General features: G+C 44.9%; 1 protein-coding gene across 4 annotated transcripts in view; it reads right to left on the reverse strand.

Annotated features, from left to right (window-relative positions):
* The window catches only part of MYRIP (myosin VIIA and Rab interacting protein), a 223616-nt gene that overhangs the window by 204105 nt on the left and 1056 nt on the right, over positions 1 to 18455 (reverse strand). The window contains exon 2 of one of the 4 annotated variants that reach the window (XM_066350731.1): positions 7470 to 7566. The exons of 1 other annotated variant lie outside the window; for it this stretch is intronic. The gene's annotated coding sequence lies outside the window, so the exon portion shown is untranslated. Of the gene's footprint in view, positions 1 to 4663; positions 4681 to 7469; positions 7567 to 12696; positions 12714 to 18455 lie in introns of those variants that run through there. 2 more of the 4 variants (XM_066350733.1, XM_066350735.1) reach the window with 2 other exon arrangements.

Genomic DNA, 18455 nt, shown 5'->3' on the forward strand with positions numbered 1-18455 from the left:
CCTCGGTCTCGGTCTCTGGTTTGAATCCTTCGAAGTCCCTGTCTGCAACAACATCAGGCCATAACTTTTTCCATGCCGAGTTCAAGGTTCTTCTTGTAACCTCTTGCCATGCCAAGTGTAAACATATTACGATGTTGTAGTGATCTTTCCAAAACTCTCAAAGGGTTAGATTTGTATTCTCAGTCACCTCAAAGCTGTGGCAGAATAAATGCTTTGTGTAAAGCTTTCTAAAGTTGTAAATGACCTGCTGATCCATAGGTTGCAAGACTGAAGTCGTGTTGGGTGGGAGGTAGAGGACTTTCACAAATTTGAACTCATCGAGAATGTCATCTTCAAGACCAGGTGGGTGGGCTGGAGTGTTATCAAGGATTAGTAATGCTTTCATCGGGAGTTTATTTTCTTGAAAATATTTCTTCACTGTAAGACCAAAGATGAGATTTACCCATTCAATAAAAAACTGCCACATAACCCATGCCCTAGCATTGGCGTGCCATGTAACCTGCAGTTTTTCTTTAAGAATCTTGTGAGTCTTAAAGGCTCAAGGATTTTCGGAATGATACACTAGCAGTGGTTTTACTTTATAGTCACCGCTAGCAATTGCACACAATGCAAGGGTCAGACGGTCCTTAATGGGTTTATGGCCTGGCAGCTTCTTCTCCTCTGTGGTGATGAAAGTCCTCCGGGGCATTTTTTTCCAAAACAATCCTGTTTCGTCACAGTTGAACACTTGTTGGGGGATGTAGCCTTCCTTTTCGATAAGCACAGCAAAACATGTGATATACTCCTCAGCTGCCTTAACATCAGCACTCGCAGCTTCATCATGCCTCACCACCGAGTCAATGCCAGATCTCTTGAAATTTTCAAACCAGCCGTGACTTGCCTTAAATGTATCTTCTGCTGCCTCTTTTGAGGTTGATAGTTCTTTCTTCATCAGGTCGCCGTATATAATATGTGCCTTTTCGCATATTATAGTCTCCGTCACTGTATCTCCTGCCAGCTCTTTCTCTTTCACCCACACCAGCAGAAGCTTCTCCATTTCTTCATGGATATTTGTCCTTAATTGGGACAGAATGTAGTTCCTTTCACTGGATTTGTGCTTTTGATGGCATCCTTTTGTTTAAGGATGGTACAAATTGTAGATGTATTGCGGTCGTACAGCCTTGCCAGTTCAATCACTTGCACACTATGCTCATGTTTTTGTTATTTCTTGCTTTACTTCTATTGACATCATATTCTTCTTCTTCTCACTACTGTCCTTTACACTCACTTTCCTTGGCCCCATGATAACACACAAAAAAGTTAGTAAAAAATGCAAAGATGAAGTAAGAACAAGTACAGCACACGAGATTCGACTTGATTCTGTGGGTAACACGTGAGAAAGAATGAGATGCTGGTGTTGTGCTGCCGATACTGGACCTGTGCGCCAACGTGCCAACTAGCGGCAGCTTCTCAAATCACAACTCATATCTTGGAATTTTGCTTGGATCTCTAACAAAAAATACGCAGCTCATATCTTTAAAAAAATTCATATATTGGTCTACTCATATCTCAAGGTACCACTGTACTGAGTTTACTGGGAAAAGCTGTTAAATTATCTATTTATAAATATAATCAAAGTACTAAAGGAAAACACATCTAAAGAATTAAGGAAAAGTATGAGAATAGAGTTTCGTTAGAGAATGTCAATAATGAGACAAAAATTATGAAAAGAACCAACTATAAATACTAGAGTTTAAAGATGCAATAACTGAAATTAAAAAAAAAAATACTAGAAAGACACAACAGCACATCTTAATTGGCAGAAGAAAGAATCAGGTAACATGAAGATAAATTTTGAGAATTTTAATATTGATATTATCTAGTCTGAGGTAAAAAGAAAAAAAAAGAATGAATAAAAAGAAGAGAGCCTCAGAGATTTCCGGAATACCATCAAGCACACCAGAAAAACTGGAGTAAAAATCAGGAATAAAAAAATATTTGGTTAAATTATTGTGCATATATCCAAAATTTGATGGAAAGCATTAATCTTCTTATCCAAGAAGTTCAGCAAACTCTAGGTGGGATAAATTTTAAAAGATGCACATCTAGACTCAGAGTCAAACTGTCAGAAGACAAAGAAAAACAGAATCTTGAAAAGGGAAAATGACATTGCATACAAGGGACCCCAATAAGATCAATGGCTGACTTCTCATCAGGAATTACGGAGGCCAGAAAGTAATGAGATGACATATTCAAAGAACTAAAAGGAAAGAACTATCATTTAAGAATTCTATATCCAGAGAAGTTATTCTTTAAAAATGAAGAAGAAATTAACACACTCCTGATAAACAAAAGCATGGCTTCCTATAGTCTGGATGCCATCACCTTGAGACTGTCAGGCACCAGTAGTCTCCTATAGCCCTGTGACCTCCATCTGAACCACTGACCCTCCTGATACCTCATGGAAGTGACAAGCTCGTGCTATTTTAGGCAAAACCTCCTCCTTCACTAAACAGAGATAAAAATTATGATATTTTTTTTCTGGCAAATGAGAACAGGTCTGGAAATTGAAAATAAATTGGGATTATCTTATCTATATCCATATGAGATGTGATTGCATTTTCTATCTATTCGACCATGGTGGAAATGTCTTCAGAAATGAGGATGGTAAAGGTGGAAGGGATTCTTCCATGGCCTCTGCTGGCAGGGTCTGGTGGCAGTGGGTCTTGGGAGATGGTTTCAAGTGGCATTAGATGGGCACTCAAACACACCCTAAGCCAAAGTGAAGGAAGTTAGCAAGGCTGTGGGAATGGCCAAGAGAATGGGAGTGAGAACCAGTGGTTCTCAACCACTGGGCTATATTGCTTCTCAGGGACATTCAGCAATGTCTGGAGAAGCTTTTATTTGTCACAACTGGGGACATGCTACTAGCATCTACTGGGTAGAGGTCAAGTGTTGCTGCTAAATGTCCTGTGATGCACAAACAAATAATAATCTAGTCCAAAATGTCAATCATGCCAAGGCTGAGAAGATCTGGTCTACACGGAACAGGACGAAGCATGTCAGACTGTTGCTCTGTGCTCCTGACACACCCCGTCTTGCCCAGCTGAGTTCATAGTGGGCCTTCACCACTGTCAGTGTGCATGGAGGCATAAGGGACTGAAATTACTACAGAGACTCTGGACTCTGAGATCACTCACAGACAGTTTGATGGCTGATTTTATGTATCAGTGTGACTCGGCCATGGGTGCGCAGATGTTTGGCTAAACATTATTCTGGTAGACTGAATAAAGCAGACTTCTCTCCTTAATGTGGGTGGTCCTCATCCAATCAGTTGAAGGCCTGAATAGAACAAAAAAGATTGACCTTCCCCCAGGTAAGAGAGAACTCTGATGTGTTTACATTGGGACGCTGACTTTTTCCTACCTCTAGACTCAAACTGAAACATCAGCTCTTCCTGGGTCTGAAGTTTGCTGGCCTTTGGACCAGACCTACACTGTTGGCTTTCTCCTGGTCCTCCAGAGGCCCATCTTGGGGTTTAGTAGCCTATATAACCATGTGAACCAATTCCTTATAATAAAAACCTTTATTTTATACATATATATGCATTTATACACATATCCTATTGGTTCGGTTTTTCTGGAGAACTCTGATGAATACATACACATACAAACATTACACTTTATTAACAAATAAATAACCTGTTTTATAAACCCTGACTACATTTTTATGGCTTTCTTGGCAATGACTGTACCTACAAGAAACAAAACCCCAGTATCCGCATTAAAGCCCAGAGCATTTCTCTGCTATCTTGGATTAGAACCATGCCTTCAATCCATCCCTTCTGTTTTCTGAGGTCCTGGACACAGTGGAAGCCCTGTGATGCCTCCCTGTCTGCGTCTCACCCTTCGGGTCATTTCATGGTGCTCCACTGCACAGAGGGTGGCCTAAAAAATACTTGATAAAAATACACAGTTCTTCAGCCTACTGAGAATCTCCTTTTCAGTTTCACCTGGAAAGTGATGCTTTTTGCTCTCTCTACTACATAAAAGGCTGGTACATTTCTTCTGCCTGTAATTAAAGTGCGTCATGATAAGAGTTGGCAGCTGGCTGCATTTGAAACTATACCACATAATTACAATGGATAGCATAAGACTATGACAGAGATATACATTAAAACGCACTAATTCAGACTTCAACAGTTCCGAATTTGTGATCAGACATGGTAGGCTAAAATGTACTGTTCCATTTGTCCTCAGAGTAAAGGGATTAAAACAACTAATAGTAGATGAGAAAAGGAGAATATTTGCCTTCCAAAGAGAGCAAATCATTATCAGGTACTCACTTAGAAACATGAATTTATATGTAAACACCACAATTACAGCATAAGCAAATAACAGGTGCAGAGCCTGAGTCTTGAGTATGCAAACCTCAGAGGGCCCCACAAGGCACACACACCTTCACCGAGTACAGGCTGGGACAGCTTGCAGTGGAGGACAGCTAGGCCCAGTGTGGTAAAGGGCTACCTGAGGAATGAGCTGTGAGCCAGTGCACTGAGGAGACACGGGGAGGCTCCCGGGAGTTGGCGATGCCTGGACCAGGACCCTAAGGAGGAACAAGGTTGACCAGGTGTCCAGGCTGGGGGAGGACTGCAGACAGGGGCTTCCCTCAGAGATGTGCTTACCACTCAACACATCTGCTGCAGGAGTGCGGAGGGAGGCTGTGAAGCCATGTTCAAGAGCTTGGTCTGCACCTGAGCGCCCCGGGAGCCACTGCAGGGTCTTGAACAGGGGGGCAACTGGAGGCACAGCATTTGTGCTTTTCTGGGGTCACTCAGGGAGCAGTGGGGAGATGGAACGGTGAACAAGGACAGAGGCGGGTAAGTGGGAGCCAGTGTGTGGTCCGTGTGAGAGCTCTAAGTTGAGAAGAAAGTGGAGGAAAATGACTCAACCCTGCCTATTTACTCTCTGATTAAAATGCTTTCTTACTGGGAAATACTCAGGCAGTTCAAAGTTCAACTCCCCAGTGGGGCCGCCCCTCCCCTCTTCCTTCTCCTTCCCAAGATGGCACCTGGCACCACGGTCAGGATTTGCTGCTCTCATGACAATGAATGCAAGGGTGACCAGTATACACGCAGCCCTTCTATGCTGCGCTCTGCTGTGGGGGCGCTGGTCTGGTGTCCAGACCATATCTATCAAGGAGTAGCCAGCCCTCTTTATCCTTGGGCATAAATGGTTCAGAGGCTTCCTTTTTGCAGGCCTAGTCTGTTGCCACTGCTGAGGGCCTGTCTTTCCCACAGCAGAGACCAGCACTGAGCCCTTCCCCAGGACATGGGGTGGGGGGACCAGTCAAGCACCCAGTGGCAGAGTGATTACACTAGACCCTTTCGTCATAGAGGGGGTAGCAGTTCCTCCCTGGAATAGACACATAGATTGGCCATCTCTGCCTGTAAGGCTCCTGTCTGCATGTGTATCTGTCACTTACAGAATAGTTAACTCAGCCCTGGCCGGTTGGCTCAGCGGTAGAGTGTCGGCCTGGCGTGTGGGGGACCAGGGTTCGATTCCCGGCCAGGGCACATAGGAGAAGCGCCCATTTGCTTCTCCACCCCCCCACCCCCCCGCTCCTTCCTCTCTGTCTCTCTCTTCCCCTCCCGCAGCCAAGGCTCCATTGGAGCAAAGATGGCCCGGGCGCTGGGGATGTCTCCTTGGCCTCTGCCCCAGGCGCTAGAGTGGCTCTGGTCGCGGCAGAGCGACGACCGGGAGGGGCAGAGCATCGCCCCCTGGTGGGCAGAGCGTCGCCCCCTGGTGGGCGTGCCGGGTGGATTCCGGTCTGGCGCATGCGGGAGTCTGTCTGTCTCTCCTCGTTTCCAGCTTCAGAAAAAATACAGACTAGTTAACTCGCTGTCATGGTTCCTTCACCATGCTGTGACTGACCAAGAAACTCCTTTTAGAGCAAACACGTTTCACCATGGACTCATGCTCCTGGAACCTCACTAGTCTCACCAACGTCCCGCAACAACCGGGGAAATGGTGACACGATCAGTACTCCACCTCTGGACCAGATGATGTTCAAAACACCTCTCCGAGCTGACCCTTTTTATTGCCGTGGTTTCTTCGAGGACCCCAGGCCCCGACGGCAATAAATAGATTTCTTTCTTTATTTTTGAAGGCCTTAATGTTGAAATAAATGTTTGAACTAGACTAGAGTGTACATTTTCAAAAGGGAAATAGTTTCAAATAGGAAAGCTTACAATAAGATATTGTGCTCAGCCAGGCCTTTCAAACTGTGGTTATATTCAGAGACGCATGAGCAACAACATTGTAGAGATTTGATCCTAGATAATAACTTATTGAATAGGAAACAAAGAGGAGAGGGAAGTCATCCTCGGCAATAACAAAGAAATCTCCAATTCAGTACCCTGGCAGGAGGGAAATGGTGTAACGATCTTTAAGGGCAGCCTGATCCACGGAGGGGTCGGCAACGCATCTTCCACCAGCGGGAGGTTCGGACCCACACACTGTACTTTAATTAAAGTGAGCCACTTCGAGGATAATCAAAGGTGTGCTACGGAATTCTACAGACACGATTACAGAACCCTTAAGCAGAAGCTAATCAAAATAGATGTAGCTTAATTTAAAAAAAAAAGTGATTCGGGAATTTGAGAGGGATAACAGAAGGCTGGTCAGGTAGCTTGGCATTGAATAGTATGTAATTCCTGTGGATATTTATTTCAAATTGGATAGAAATGAAAAACAATTTTTTTCTTAGTTCTTTTCCCTCATATTCCAAAGGCAATACCTCTACAAGAATAATGTCAGTATTTCATAATGTGGTCAGTGGAGTTTGCCATTGGCTGTGCCCATTGATCCTAAAGTCAACAAACACAGCTTGAGTGCCCATGTGTGCCCAGAGATATGTCAGGCAAAGGAGAACACAGAAATGAAGCATGCAGCCCTGCTCCGAGCTTCCTCAGACAGTGGCGGGGCAATATCCCAATAATATGTACCCCCCCGGCCCAGCGGGGGCACCTTTCCTGTACCATCTCTTTTCCATCTCTTTCTTTTGAATTCTCAATTCTGCAAAAACAGTTATCAAAGGGGAACGACCCACCCAGATGCTCATCAGAAAGAGCCTATCATAGCCCTCTGCTCCCTCTCACTCTTTTCATATTTTCCCTTAGAGTTTCTGTGTGGTTTTCAGTACCACCCTCCCAAAAAAAATCCCATTTAAGAAAATTGGAAAGATGATAATGGTGTAAGAGAAAATGAATCACCTGACACCATCAAACAAATAGAACGAGTGTTAACATATTGGTTCATGTAACTCCATTTCCCCCAATCTTTGTAGGTGCTGTGTTGTTTCTGTCCTATTATACCCAGATGTAGCATCTCTTCTTCACTAAATACATTATCTCCATGTTTGTATGATCACTTTTAAGTATCACTCCTCATGGTTGCATTATGTTGTATCAAGTAGATGCGCTTACTGACCTGCTCCTGGTGTTGTACTGGCTTCCAATTCTGAAGTATTTTGGATAAACATCTTGTGCATAACGGGTTTTCCACACTGAAGATATTAACCCTTAGGCTAGATTCCAAGAAACAAAATGAGGAGGTCTAAGGTTAATAATAGTAAGTGCCCTGAGACACATTTTCTGGCATCTGTTGAAGAGCCACAGCTACACAGTGAAGGCACCTGAATGAGCAAAATTGACACAGGTTGTTGAACTGCCTTTTGTTGAACTGCCTTTATTTGTGCAGACTCGCTGGGGGATTGCTTTAACTAAAACAATTTTAGTAAGTACTTTTTAAAAAATAAGTTTTTGCTGCTAAATAGAAGATTTTCAGTAAGGCCCTACCTGAGAAACAAGTGCCATGTGTGACAGACTGATGGCATCTTCTTAAAATTCTCTGATTTTATCCAATGTATCTGATGGGAGTATTAAGTATGGAATGCCTATCCACCCAAATCTCAAAAGCTTATCCCCAAGACCTTCAGAATAATGAGTCTAAACAGGGGGGGAAAACATAAGATCTCAGCCTCTGTGACTCTCAGTCTCTGTGACTGTCTGGCAATTAAGTGAATTTCTCACATATTTCTAATAGGAGTGGAAACACTGTGAGACATCCATTTCCACTGGGAAGTAATTATTTGAGGAGTTCTTCCATGAATCTGGAGAAGAATCACTTGAAGAAAAGTAATGCCAGGTAGCTATAATGGTGTTCTGGGATTCTTTTCTACTCAGGGAGACACTGAAATTATTTCCAAAATACAAACAAAAGCCATGCATACGTGATGCAGAGACAGGGACACAGGTGAGAGGCGGGTGTGGAAGGAGCAGTAAGAGTTTGGAGCTCTGCTTACTCTACCTTACAGTCCAACATTGCTCTCACTCCCGATTTTACAGACACAAGAGTATCCCGGACAAAACCCTTAACTTCCATCTGACCGCAGGAGTGTTAGATGCTCTGCGAAATAACTCTAACTTTTCCCACTAAATGATGATTAATTCAGCTATTGGGGAGCATTTCAATTTACTCAGAACAACTTGGGTATGTGGATGTACTTTTAAACTGAATATTTCAAACCTCAACACAAATCAAGTAATGCTGATTAAAGTTTAGCATCCAAATTGAGATGTGCCATGATTGAAAAATACACACCAGATTTCAGAGGTTGGTATATAAAAAAAAGAAGAGCAAAGAACACATTAATCATTTTTATATTGATTATAGCGACTGAGATCTAAGCAACTGAAATGAGAGAAATGCAGATGGACATGTTTGGGGTACAGTTCATGGATTCAGCTTCCAAAAATCTTGATTTGGAGATGGTTCTTGAAGAGCCAGGAGACGATGCTAAGTTAGTTGTTCAAAGAGTGTGGGAGAGAGGTCCAACCTAGAATTACATATGTGAGGATCATTGGCACATAGATGGGATTTAAAACCATGAAATAAGAGGAAGTCTGTAGAAGAGAATATAAATAGAAGGCAAAGAGGATCAAAGACTCGACTCTGGTCACTCCAACGTTAACAAGTCAAACAAAAGACAAAGAACCACCTGGAGAGAAGAGAAGGAACTACCAAGGAGGAAGAAGGAAAACCAAGATGGCATCCTCCAGGTCTTCGAAGAGAGTATCAGGAGAAGGGGTTGCTTGGAGGAGTCAGACGGTGCTAAAAGTGCACGTAGGATGAGGACTGAGAACTTCCTGTGAGGTTGATGGGACTGGGCTGGGTGGGTTTAACAGAGAAGGGGGGGCGTAGAAAGTGGGGGCCACCTCTTCGGGCTTCCTTAACCTGCCGTGACTTAGAAGGGACTTGGTTTTGTGCCCCACTGAGAGCCCTCGCCACCCAGAGAAATGGTCTTGACGGACAGGCAGAGCCTCCTCCCACACACCCCCACTTCACCTTGATTCTCCCGGCGGCCCTTCCACCTTTTAGGGGAAACCGTTTGAGTCCTTGCTCAGATTTTTCAAAAATGGCATATGGTGTTGTGTTTCATCCTCCCAGTCCCTTTTGGATCACGTATAGAAGAGAAAGGGGAATGCATCATTACAGCCCCATCCACCATCAGCAGCAGCTTGAGGTGGGGGGGGGGGGAAACTGAGGCAGAAAGTGAGGCTGGTGGGAGTGGGAAGAACAAGCATGAGAGACCTCCCACCCGAGCACTGTGGGAGGAAGGAGTCAGAGATGGAAACGCAGGGACGGGCGGGGGATCTCGGGTCCTCAGCACCACATGGAGAGATCTGCAGTCCTGGGAGCGGCGCCCGACATTCTTTGAACCACAAAGCTGGAAAATTGACAGGTGAATTTCTAAAAGGCTGTAAACAAGGATTCGGTTTAAACAGCATTTTAAAAACACTTCTTCTAATTAGCCATAAAAGGAAGAGACCAATCTTGGATACTCTGATTACATGTCATTCTAGTAAAATCAAAGTCCCTAATGATCAATAAATTGCTTGTCAAAAGAAGCAAAACAACAAAACCACATTTATATAACACAAGCACACAAAGACAGCCCCTGCCATATCTTCTGAGGCTGGAGCTACTCAGATAAAGTGGTGTGATGCTTGAGACAAGGGTTTTCAGGAGGGGGTCAGGAGGGGGTTGGAGGGGGTCAGGAGGGGGTCAGGAGGGGGTTGGAGGCTGGATGCTGCTGCTCATAGAGATCGGGTATCTTCAGAAAACAAACAATGCAAAGAGGCTTGGGCTATTTCCTCCTCTCCAGTGACATCGAGGCCTCCGTGCCTTGGACATGATCCTGCACACTTGGAGGTAGTTACATTTCATACCAAAAAGGGGGAAGCATATTCAATGTCATTAGCTGCCCTGAGCCACCAGTCAGTGTCAAAAGATTATTTGGGGACTTTGGCAAATAGCCCAGTTAGATCCTGGGGCCTCAGGCACCTCTGTCTTCCAGGTGCCCACCCTTCCTCACGTGTCTGTCATTCTTCTCCCAAGTGTCTGCTCGGTGAGATTAGGTTGTCAGCCCACAGAATGGATTCTGCGTCCCAGCCGCAGATCACGTATCTGTCACCTCGGCTGCATGACACTGTAAATCACAGAAAGCCACGAAACAACTTTCCACAGACTGTTTTCCTTTGCTCAGCGAAAGATGAATAAATATATACACACACATTTAACTCATAATCACCCGGGGAAGGTAACGGGAGAAAATAACACGTGGTTGAATACAAAACCAAAACTGGTTTTCAAACAGTATGTCGGCAGTTTCAAATAGCTCTTTCTACTCCCCTTACACTAATGCAGACTTGAGTCTCAGAGTTTGAAGCGGGTGAGGTTCAAACCTCAGTGAAGTATTCAGCCCAACTCCCAACCAAGTCCATCTTTCAGCCTTTCCTCCAAGAAACATCTGAAGGTCTTCCTGTCACTAGCAACTGATCACATACACACATTCACATTAGGGAGCTCATGGTCCATTAGTACTTCAGAGTGGCCCCAACCAAGGTCTTCTATATTTTAAAAGATTTTATGATGAAGGCCCTGGCCGGTTGGCTCAGTGGTAGAGCGTCGGCCTGGCGTGCAGGAGTCCCGGGTTCGATTCCCGGCCAGGGCACACAGGAGAAGCGCCCATCTGCTTCTCCACCCCTCCCCCTCTCCTTCCTCTCTGTCTCTCTCTTCCCCTCCCGCAGCTGAGGCTCCATTGGAGCAAGGATGGCCCGGGCGCTGAGGATGGCTCCTTGGCCTCTGCCCCAGGTGCTAGAGTGGCTCTGGTTGCAACAGAGCGACGCCCCGGAGGGGCAGAGCATCGCCCCCTGGTGGGCAGAGCGTCGCCCTTGGTGGGCGTGCCGGGTGGATCCTGGTCGGGCGCATGCGGGAGTCTGTCTGACTGTCTCTCCCCGTTTCCAGCTTCAGAAAAATACCAAAAAAAAAAAAAAAAAAGATATGATGAAAAGAACAATTGTCCAATGGTGGAACCCATGCCCTGGGATGGGAGGCATAGAGCTGGGCCAAGGGGCTTCTCTGATCCTTAACAGGTGACCTCACCTCTTCCTGTGAGCTGCCCCGATTAAAGGTCCCATGAAATAGCTGACCTTTTACTTAAACTCTTATCAATTCTCCTAAGCTAACTATTTACATGATGTTAATAATTTATGTACTTATATGTAATCACTTGTATAATGTAAGATTTGAAATGAAAAGGTCAAAAACCTCTAAGTCATCAAAAAGCCATCATGGAAAAACAGATGAAAAAATACGGTATATTCATATGGTGGGATGATACTTAACAGTTAAAATATAAACATAATCTGTATAAAACAATCTGATAGATCTCTCAAAAACACAATATCATAATGTCAGTTTCCTTTGCAGAAAGTAAGAGAAAGAACCCTCATGAAAAACTATAGTGAAGTCTGCTGTGAAGAACCAATAAACACGAAGCTATGTTCTGCCTCGCCAGAAAAAATAAGCAAAGTGAAAAAACAAGATTCTGGGTTTTTTCCTTTGCCTGTGAAATTGGCAACGTTGATGAATAATTATACTTATCATTGGCAAGGCATGGGGACCTGGCACACTCATACACTACCAATAGCAAAATAAATGTATAAACTTCCCTGGAGGACTTTTTGGCAATATGGATCCAAAAAAATTTTTAAGTAAACAAAATTTGACAAAGGAATTCATCCTAAGAAAATTAAGATGTGTGCAAAGATGAAGTTACAGTAAAAAAGTAACTGCTTAATGTTTTTTGTTTGTTTGTTTGTTTGTTTTGTATTTTTCTGAAGCCGGAAACGGGGAGAGACAGTCAGACAGACTCCCGCATACGCCCGACTGGGATCCAACCGGCACGCTCACCAGGGGCGATGCTCTGCCCACCAGGGGGCGATGCTCTGCCCCTCCCGGGGCGTCGCTCTGTTGCAACCAGAGCCACTGTAGCGCCTGGGGCAGAGGCCAAGGAGCCATCCCCAGCGCCCGAGCCATAACCGCTCCAATGGAGCCCTGGCTGCGGGAGGGGAAGAGAGAGACAGAGAGGAAGGAGGGGGGGGGGGTGGAGAAGCAGATGGGCACTTCTCCTGTGTGCCCTGGCCGGGAATCGAACCCGGGTCCCCTGCACGCCAGGCCGACGCTCTACCGCTGAGCCAACCGGCCAGGGCTGCTTAATGTTTTAAAAGAATAATTTTGTGGAATAAATTATGGTACATAGATGAAATGGATTATCAGGAGGATAAAAGTAATGACAGAGAAGTATACTTACGATGTTACTGCTCCTCATATGTTGTTGAATAAAATAAAATCTTATTTGTGTTTTAAAAATTATATTCATGTGGTCCTTATTATTCAAGGATATCTGGAACCAGAGAAGAGTCACTTAAAATGAATCGAGGTAAAATGGGGACCAAAATTTCATGGTAAAGAATGGGAAATTAAAAGATTTGATTAGTAAACCTTTCCTTTTGAAAAAAAAAAAATAACAAGAAAATAATTTTATTTGATATTTTACCAAATTTTGGTAACAGTATTTTTCATGGGAGCAGATATTTAGGATAGATCCTAAAATTCATGTTGATCCCAGCAATCCCTCTCTTTACTGGGTATCTACCTGAAAAACTCAAGAACATTGGTACACAAAGACACATGCACCCCCATGTTCATTGCATCATTATTCACGGTGGCCAAGACATGGAAACAACCAAAGTGTCCCGCAGTAGAGGATTATATAGAAAAGATGTGCACATCTACAGTGGAATACTACTCAGCCATAAGAAAGGATGACATATTGCCATTTACAACAATATGAATGGACCTTGAGAACATTATACTGAGTGAAATAAATATGTCATAAAAGACTAAGAACTATATGATTTCACACATAGGTGGGATATAAAACTGAGACTCAAGACCCATGGACATAGATAAAAGTGAAATGGTTACCAAGGGAAAGAGGATGTGGTGAAGGGGATGGGGGGAAAGAAGTAAAAAGGGACAAATATATGGTGACAAAAAAATGATTTGACTTTAGGTGATGGGCACACAATGCAATCAACAGTTCAAGTGCTATAGAGATGTTTACCTGAAACTTATGTATTCTTATTGACCAATGTCACCCCATTAAACCTAATTTCTAAATAAATGATAAATAATAAAATTCATGTTGAAGCCTAAATGGTCAAGAATAGCCAAGACGGTTTTGAAGAAAAAGGCTAGGAAGAGAAGACTTATTATAAAGCTTTAATAATTAAATAAAAATGGTATTAGCTTAGGAATCACAAAAGGAACAGAACAGAGTTAAGAAACAGATCCAAAAAATAGAACAAAAATTGGTATAGGGCAGAGATAGTAGCAACAAAATAGATACAAAATAGTTAGCTACTCATTAAATGATAATGGAATAGTTTTCAATATGGGAACCATTAGATCCCTGCCTCACACTTACAGAAATATACATTTCAGATTTGTTTAAAGATCTAAAAGTTTTATCTAGTAAAAAATGGCAGTGCATCGAAAAGAAAACTCAAAACCCAAGGTGTGTACATGTGTGTGTGTATTAAATCGCTAAGGAAAACGGAAAGGAAAAGAGCAGTGAGAAGCATTCTATACTTATCAGATTAACCCAAAGTAGAGCATCTGATAAATAGCAGGCACACTCAAAGACATGGGGATCCAAGGAACTCCAGCAGTGCTGGTGGTGAGCACCACAACTGTTCCAGAACGCAATCTGAAAAACCTAGTAGGGTTGAAGTAACAAGTCAGATGTTGATGCCAAAGTATCCTACTACCCAGATGCCAGATGTCCAACATCTGGGGGTATACACCCTAGATACACTTCTGTACATTTCTTTTTTTTTTTTTTTTTTTTTTTTTGTATTTTTCTGAAGTTGGAAACGGGGAGGCAGTCAGACAGACTCCCACATATGCCCGACCGGGATCTACCTGGCATGCCCACCAGGGGGCGATGCTCTGCCCATCTGGGGCATTGCTCTGTTGAGACTAGAGCCATTCTAGCACCTGAGGCAGAGGCCATGGAGCCATCCTCAGTGCCCGGGCCAACTTTGCTCCAATGGAGCCTCAGCTGCGGGAGGGGAAGAGAGAGAGAGAGAGGAAGGAGAGGGGGAAGGGTGGAGAAACAGATGGCTGCTTCTCCTGTGTGCCCTGGTCGGGAATTGAACCCGGGGCTCCTGCACGCCAGGCCGATGTTCTACCACTGAGCCAACCGGCCAGGGCACTCCTGTACATTTCTATAAGATCTTATCAAGGATATCCCCTACAATACTATTTACAGTAGCAAAAGGGAAAAACATCTTTTGGTCCATCAATGGGGAATATTTAAACTCGGAGGTATCATAGGAATATTACATCCATAATTATAAACCTGTGTAATCAACACGTATCAAAAACAACACCAGGCCCTGGCCGGTTGACTCAGCGGTAGAGCGTCAGCCTGGCGTGCGGGGGACCCGGGTTCGATTCCCAGCCAGGGCACATAGGAGAAGTGCCCATTTGCTTCTCCACCCCCCCCCTCCTTCCTCTCTGTCTCTCTCTTCCCCTCCCGCAGCCAAGGCTCCATTGGAGCAAAGATGGCTCGGGTGCTGGGGATGGCTCCTTGGCCTCTGCCCCAGGCGCTAGAGTGGCTCTGGTCACGGCAGAGCGACGCCCCGGAGGGGCAGAGCATCGCCCCCTGGTGGGCAGAGCGTCGCCCCTGGTGGGCGTGCCAGGTGGATCCCGGTCGGGCGCATGCAGGAGTCTGTCTGACTGTCTCTTCCCGTTTCCAGCTTCAGAAAAATACCAAAAAAACAAACAAACAAACAAACAAAAAAACACCAAGTTAAAAAAAAAACAAAGAAGAAGAGGAAGAAAATGCTCAGTTCCAATGTTACAGGTTGTATGGACTCAACCCAGATTCTCACCCTTCCGTGTCTGAATTTCCCTGTTGCTCAGCAGAGTTTTCTACTTACGGTAACCCCATACTTAGACTCAGTAGTTACTAAATGTAAAGTACTGTGCTAGGTGCCAGGGAGGACAAAAGAAATATGCAGGACTCCTTTCACCTTGCAGAAGGGTGTGCGTCAGCTAGGGGAGCTGCCCGAGAGACCTGGCCCACACCTCGCTCTGCTCGGGGGCACACAGCGTGTACACTTAGGAAGAGTGCTTGATTTTCAAGACCCAGTTTCCTCATCTAGAACATGGGAAAGCCACCCTCCTCCTCTTGTGAAGATTAAATGTATAAACGGGGTGTCCAGCACAGAGCACATCCTCAACAGTCTTAGCAAACAGGGGCGGGGCAGCCATCACATGAAACCATCATCTAAAGAGCATCCCAGTCCCACTGGCAGCGCAGTAAAAAGGCGATGGACCAGAGACGGGCACTGGCTGCTTCTCTAAGAGGTTTCCACAGCTGTATACAACATACCCCCCCCCCCCCACTCGGGCCTATTTATTCTGCCGGTTCACCCTGGACAGAGCTCTGTCAGAAGAGCTACCAGCCCCAGGAAAGAGAGCTGCTTCTCTCACGCCTTTGGGGGATGCTAGGGTGAGATGACACCAGAAGATACCACAACACACCTAAGCTAGCTTCTCAGCTGACCCTCTGTAAAATGCCAAGAACATACCACAGCTCCATTTCACTAAGGAGAAGGCAACAGTGTCTCAGCAACACCTGCCCCAACCCACAGGCCACCCTCCTAAAATGCTGGGTTCTTATCCATGGACTTAGCAGGTTCCAGAAGGGAGGCCTGCCTGCCAGACACTGGCAACACCATAGTTTGGAAATCACTTTTGGAGATCCTGGATGGTTGCATTTTATTGCTGGGATTCCTTCCAGAGGGCTTAGGAAAAAAAAGGGGTGGGCATTTCAGTTCTCCCGCCAGTGTGGCGCCACCGTGTGGCAATAACACATAACAGCTTATAAATCCTAGCCTTGATTTTCACCCGTTTTTAACTTTGAGGAATTCTGTTTTCATTTTTATGTTTCAATTGAGAATTCAGTCATATATTTCCTTCATTCATATTTTATTATCACACTATTTCAGATCTGCATTCTTCAAATACACTCTATGAATAAACCAGCCTCCATTTGTCAATGTCAGCACTGTTTTAAGTGGTGTCTGACTAGCGACACCACTCAAAACCCAATGATCAGGGTGTTGAGGGGTTTAAAACCCAGTTCAGAGTCCACCCAGATCTCAAGACCAAATTCTTCCTTCTAGCTCTCTGGACTGGCTTAGGTATATATCTACCTTGGGTTTGCATACATTAAAAAAAAAAAAAAAGGGGAGGTAGAAAACCATCTAGCAGTTTCATTTACACATTAAAACTAAAATGATAAAATAAATAATAATATTCATAAAAATACAAGTCACCTGACAAAACTAAGCAGGATGGTGGTTACCCTTGGGAGATAGTGCCTATAGGGGTCATGGGGAGACTGGAAACATTCTAGGTCTTAATTTAGGACCTGGTTCCACAGGTGTGTTCAGTTTGTGAAAAATCTATTGAGCGTACACTTTGATATAATGTTAAAACAAATTCACTACGGTCTGGCCAGTCTTCCCTCCTTAACTTGCCTTTGAGGCAAAAGTCTGTGTAAACACAATAATATCCAGGAAGGCAAACCAGGGTATGCTCAGTTCTCTATGAAGTGACTCAATTGTACTCAAGGCCAAGGTCACAGATGAACTCTCCTCTGTCCCTCTTGGCAGAGAGAAAGGAGAAAAGACACAGTCTATATACCACAATGTTAGTTTAAATTGCCATGGCCGGGAAAGAAGTAGTATGAAGAAGAAATGTAGTCGTATTTTCAAAGTCTTACCAAACCAAATTTCTCTGGAAAGGATTTTTAGATCTGTGAATTGGGTCCTAGAGGCTGCTGTAAATTTAAAAAAAAAAAAAAAATTTTTTTTTCTTTACATTGCCTCCATTTCCACCCACAGTTTAAGTTCCTCCTGGACCATCTTCTCTCCACTTTTACATCAATCATTCTCCCTGAACCCCAACTGCCTTAGGAAAACTGAAAGGCAGAAATAGCTCCATTTTATGGATTAAAAAGTTGAGGCTCAAAAATGTCTGTCAGAAAATCGTGGCCCTGGCCGGTTGGCTCAGTGGTAGAGCATCGGCCTGGAGTGTAGAGGTCCCGGGTTCGATTCCCGGCCAGGGCACACAGGAGAAGCGCCCATCTGCTTCTCCACCCCTTCCCCTCTCCTTCCTCTCTGTCTCTCTCTTCCCCTCCCGCAGTCAAGGCTCTATTGGAGCAAAGATGGCCCGGGCGCTGGGGATGGCTCCTTGGCCTCTGCCCCAGGCGCTAGAGTGGCTCTGGTCGCGACAGAGTGACGCTCCAGAGGGGCAGAGCATCGCCCCCTGGTGGGCAGAGCGTCGCCCCCTGGTGGGCGTGCCGGGTGGATCCCAGTTGGGCGCATGTGGGAGTCTGTCTGACTGTCTCTCCCCGTTTCCAGCTTCAGAAAAATACAAAAAAAAAAAAAAAAAATGTCTGTCAGACTTCACAAAACTAAGTATTCATCTCATCACTGAGTCCCGAGAGGCAGGCTGAGTTGGAGAAACAGGGTGATAACCTCAAAAGAGGAGGGGCGACCCCTCGTCCCCGCCCAAAGTTCTGAGAACGGCTCACAGCCCCACGGGAGCTGTCCTCGAAGGATCTGGAGTGAAAGATACACATCTGTCAAGATCTACAGATCCTGGGACCGGATTCCACCGTCCCCTGGGAAAGCGTGAAACATCCAGATCAAGGGTAGAGCGAGTGAGCAGAAAGGAAGCCAAACTCAAGGCATTTTCGAAAAGCCGATGGGAGGCGGTGTTGGGGAAGCCACCCCCAGCGCCCACCCGCTTCTCTTCGGGAGTTCCTGAGCCCACCCTGGTGTGTGCAGTTAGTCTCCCGGATGCGGATCCTCGGGGACAGGGCTTATTGTGGAGAAAGTGACAGAGCAGGACAGATCGAAGAGCAGGCACCTAGCAAATTCCCCTAACCCTGCCGAGACGCGAGCACAGTAAGAGACGGGGAATGGA

Source organism: Saccopteryx leptura, chromosome 10, assembly GCF_036850995.1.
Source record: "Saccopteryx leptura isolate mSacLep1 chromosome 10, mSacLep1_pri_phased_curated, whole genome shotgun sequence".
NCBI classification, from domain to species: Eukaryota; Metazoa; Chordata; class Mammalia; order Chiroptera; family Emballonuridae; genus Saccopteryx; species Saccopteryx leptura.